Source organism: Bombyx mandarina, chromosome 07 (genome assembly GCF_030267445.1).
Source record: "Bombyx mandarina strain Sakado chromosome 07, ASM3026744v2".
Classification (NCBI taxonomy): Eukaryota; Metazoa; Arthropoda; class Insecta; order Lepidoptera; family Bombycidae; genus Bombyx; species Bombyx mandarina.
Window position 1 is genome coordinate 9,401,732 of NC_143214.1, and position 4,769 is coordinate 9,406,500.

Consider the following 4,769-nt stretch of genomic DNA (forward strand, 5'->3'; position numbering starts at 1 on the left):
GTTTTTTTGACGTTCAACAAGTATGTAGGTACTTTCATTTATGTTGAATAAAATTTTTTTGATTTGATTTGATTACGCATTCTCCCATCATTAACTCAATTCCGAATATTTTTTGGAAATTGTACACTTTTAATGCGAAAAGGTGATATGTCTTAGAATAGTTCCCGTATAAATATACAATATCGACAATCGAAAGGCTATTTAGTTTAAGCGACATTTTTGCAACTTCACATAAGAGCCATTTAAAGTTAGTAAAGTTAAAGCCATTTTGGAAAAAAATATCATAACAAAAAACTTTTTCAGCTATTTGAGTAAACTTAATTTCAATTAAAAACATCGGACTGTAGATGCTAAAACCAAATAAAACGCACCTTTAATTACAAAAGATAAAGATAAATGGCGCGTATTAAGCGGAATGTCGTTTAAACCAAATAGTCTTTCGACCCCTCGATGTGCTATTGCTGTTTCTGTGTTCGTAAGTCTTAAAAAATCAAACCCTTATTCATTTAATAGCTGGACGCGCTGTACATCGAGAATAATAAACAAAAGAATACCGTCCGCTTGCGAAACGCTAAGGACTTGAGCATAGATTGATTAAGGACCCGTCATCTTTCGAGTTTTGATTGAATTACAAGGCAATAATCAAGATTTACGACCTCTCTCAAGATGCTCTGAACTCTGAGCAATTTCGTAATTCGTTGCCAACATTTATTTAGATGTAGGCAACATTATTATTAATATATAACTTTTTTCCTACCTAAGCTGGTTTTTTTTTTTTTTTTTTTTTTTTTATTGCTTAGATGGGTGGACGAGCTCACAGCCCACCTGATGTTAAGTGGTTACTGGAGCCCATAGACATCTACAACGTAGACGCGCCACCCACCTTGAGATACAAGTTCTAAAGTCTCAGTATAGTTACAACGGCTACCCCACCCTTCAAACCGAAACGCATTACTGCTTCACGGTAGAAATAAGCAGGGCGGTGGTACCTATCCGCGCGGACTCACAAGAGGTCCTACCACCAGTAATTACGCAAATTATAATTTTGCGGGTTTGATTTTTATTACACGATGTTATTCCTTCACCGTGGAAGTCAATCGTGAACATTTGTTGAGTACATATTTCATTAGAAAAATTGGTACCCGCCTGCGGGATTCGAGCACCGTTGCATCGCTTCAACACGAATGCACCGGACGTCTTATCCTTTAGGCCACGACGACTTCAGGTAGACTTGGTAGACTTGAGAGGCTATTTCAGCGTAAACCTAACTAGTAGGTGAGCTCGCGGGGCTCAAACCTGACGACGTTGCTAACACGAACCCTAGCAAGAGCCGTGCTTCGCAGAATCTACCACCGGACCGGAAACGCGACCCACTGAGAAGATCCGGCGAGAAACTCAGTGCGCTGTGTCTGTGGGTTAATTTACTCGTCGAACCCTTCGTCGCAAGCGACGGGTTCAGCGAGGACAGTGACTGGTGCTTGAGGTACCTAAAAGCATCGTTAGTGGATCGGGAGGATCCGAAATGACGTGTTTTGGATGACGTCGACTGCTTTTCATTCTGTCCGCAGGGTCGGGAATGAATTTTGTTGCGTTGATGGGTGAACGAACGGCCCGTATGCTGCAAAGTGGCCGTCAGAGCATAAAGACATTATTACTAATTGTTTATAGGCTTTTCGACCCTTCACAACGAAAACTAGCAAAAATACGCTTTTTTAAGGGATTTTATGACCTGGCAACTAAAACCTTTAGGTCAAGTCTTTAATTTATATTCTTAATTTTATGAAAAATGATCATATGGAGTGAAATGAAATGAAAAGATGATTAATTTGAGACATTAATCAATTGAGATGAAATTAAATGAAATGAGATGAGATGAAATATGGTGGTTATTTACTAGTGAGACTTTTTCAGTGAGCTTTTTGGAGGATCCCGAGAAGCTACGTCCAGCGGCTTTATTTCAATTTCCAATATTTGTACACTTTCACAAATATTAAACAGTTAATAAACCACCGTCATCACAAATTTAAACTTAAAGAAACACTAAATAGACAAAATAAAACAGATCACACAACTTCACTCCTCGCGTTCCCGCCAAAAAGTCTCAAAAATATGCTATAAGATTATTATTTTTTTAAGTGATTTTATGACCTGGTAACTAAGACCTTTAAGTCATGTCTTATTTTAATTTATATTCTTATTTTTATGAAAAATGATAATATGGAGTGAAATAAAATGATAATGATTAATTTGAGACGTTAATCAACTGGGATGAAATTAAATGAAATGAGATGATATGGAATGAAATATAATCTTAGTAAAATGGTGGTCATTTACTAAGATTTTTTCAGTGGACTTTTTGGAGGATCCCGAGAAGTTGCGTCCAGCGGCTTTGTTTCATTTTCCCACATTTGTGCACTTTCACAGATATTAAACAGTTAATAAACCACCGTTATTACACATTTAAACCCGAAGAAACACTAAATAGACAAAATAAAACAAATCACACAACTTCACTCCTCGCGTTCCCGCCAAAAAGTCATGCTATAAGAATAGAGATACAATATACAGATAATAGATACAATACAGATAACATATAGATAATATTGTATTTTCTTCGAATTTCGCGACTCATGGAAATAGTTAAAACTGGTTTGATCTCCCGTTGAATACACTGCCAAACTAACCCTTACCTGCGTGAAATGAAACGTAAAATTCGAGATTTTTTTTAGAAAAATAGGCGGTAGTTAGCGTAATATTAAAATGTCGACGAATAATAACACTTTTGTCGTCCGTGACCATGGAAACTGTAAAGTATTCGTAGCTTGGGATACAATAGGATAATAAAAAAGGCGAGATTAAACCGTAAAAATAGTTTCAATTATAATATAACATAATCATAATAGAAGAAATATAAGAAATTATACAAAAACTGTTCATCTAAACCCAACTTCTTACACAGCCCTATCTCTAAATCGAAGTTAGGCAAAATACAATTTATTTAATGACTTGTTTACAATGAAAATATAAAAAAAGGAAGAGCATTTGTATTAGCAATTTTTTACAATACAATAACTTACTATGCGCTTTCTCGAATTGAGTTTATATAATCAACATTTCTTAAACTCAAAAAAAATGTCTAATTATTGACTCAGAAACTGGTTCACGGATCTAAATGTCAGTCTTAATGTTTAAATGATAATAACTATATTGTTAATAAAAATAGACCGGGTCATAGTGTACAGTTTAAGACAGGGACGGACTGAGATCAAGTCTTTTACGTAATACGATTAATTACACCAAACTTTAATTGAATTTTCAATTGAAATTTCTGTGTGGTGTTGTATCGATCACGAAACATAAAACATACATAGCACGTAAAGTTATCAACGGCCATAGTATATTAACTTTTCAAAGTTGGGAATTTTTAAACGCTTACATGATTGGAATTTAGTTTATTGACGATGACAAGTCATTAACTCAACTCAAAGTTTAACTTTTAATCGATCAGGATAAAAAACTCTACATGCTTTGTTATGTTGCACTGGTTACGTCATTTCGGATCCTCCCGATCCATTAACGGTGCTTTAAGGTAAATATTAATTATAATAAATATTATTAGGTAAATTAACCTATAGACACAGCCCACTGAGTTTCTCGCCGAATCTTCTCAGTGGGTCGCGTTTCCGATCTGGTGGCAGATTCTGCGAAGCACTGCTTTTGCTAGGGCCAGTGATAGCAACACTCCCGTTTGAGCCCTGTGAGCTTACCTACAGTTAAGGAGAAGCTGATATGGTCTCTCTAGAACTCTAAACCATCAGCTTAGGTAGGAAAAAAATATCTGGTTACTAAAGCTAGTATAACGCTTTAATATTTACAGTCTCCGAGAAATAGCTATGTCTTGTAGCTTAACGGACATATTTATAGGGCTGAGCCTTTGCTTATCCACCTGTCCTGGTGAAACTGGAAAGGCCTTCGAGCCACCAGTAATTCTTCCTTCATAATAAAATAATAATAGAATATAAATTGTAATAGTTCCCTTGTTACCGTTAAGATGGCAGTCGAATCTTAAAATAAAAATTCACTCAAACGAAATTTAAATATTCAATTTAAGGAATTCGCACAGTATTTGTTTGGTTTTAGGTACACCGTCTTTTTATTTATTTTTTATTGCTTATATGGGTGGACGAGCTCACAGCCTGGTGTTAAGTGGTTACCGGAGCCCATAGACATCTACAACGTAAATGCGCCACCCACCTTGAGATATAAGTTCTAAGGTCTCAGTATAGTTACAAGTGCTGTCCCACCCTTCAAACCGAAACGCATTACTGCTTCACGGCATAAATAGGCGGGGTGGTGGTACCTACCCGTGCGGACGCACAAGAAGTCCTACCAGCAGTCTTTACCGAGTGCACCTCTGAGTTACAACAGTTAATTTCTTTTGTAAATTCAACTTTCACTGTTGATCAGGTAACGCTTAAAATCAACGTGAATCGCCTTAAGCGGTCACCAACCTAACTAATTTTGATATTTGGGAGTCAACAGTGTTAACGTGTCGAGTTGGTTTCTGAGCTACGAGTAGGTACATAGCCGTATAGTTTCGGGGAAAGTGATTTTGATTAATCACTACTTGCCATTAATCTAAACGTGAAGCAAAAACTTTGTATCCCTTTTTACGAAAATTGCGCGGACGGAGGAGTATGAAATTTTCCACATTTATAGAGAATATAGAGAAGAAGTGCACAATGCTAATATTTTTTTTAAAATAATGC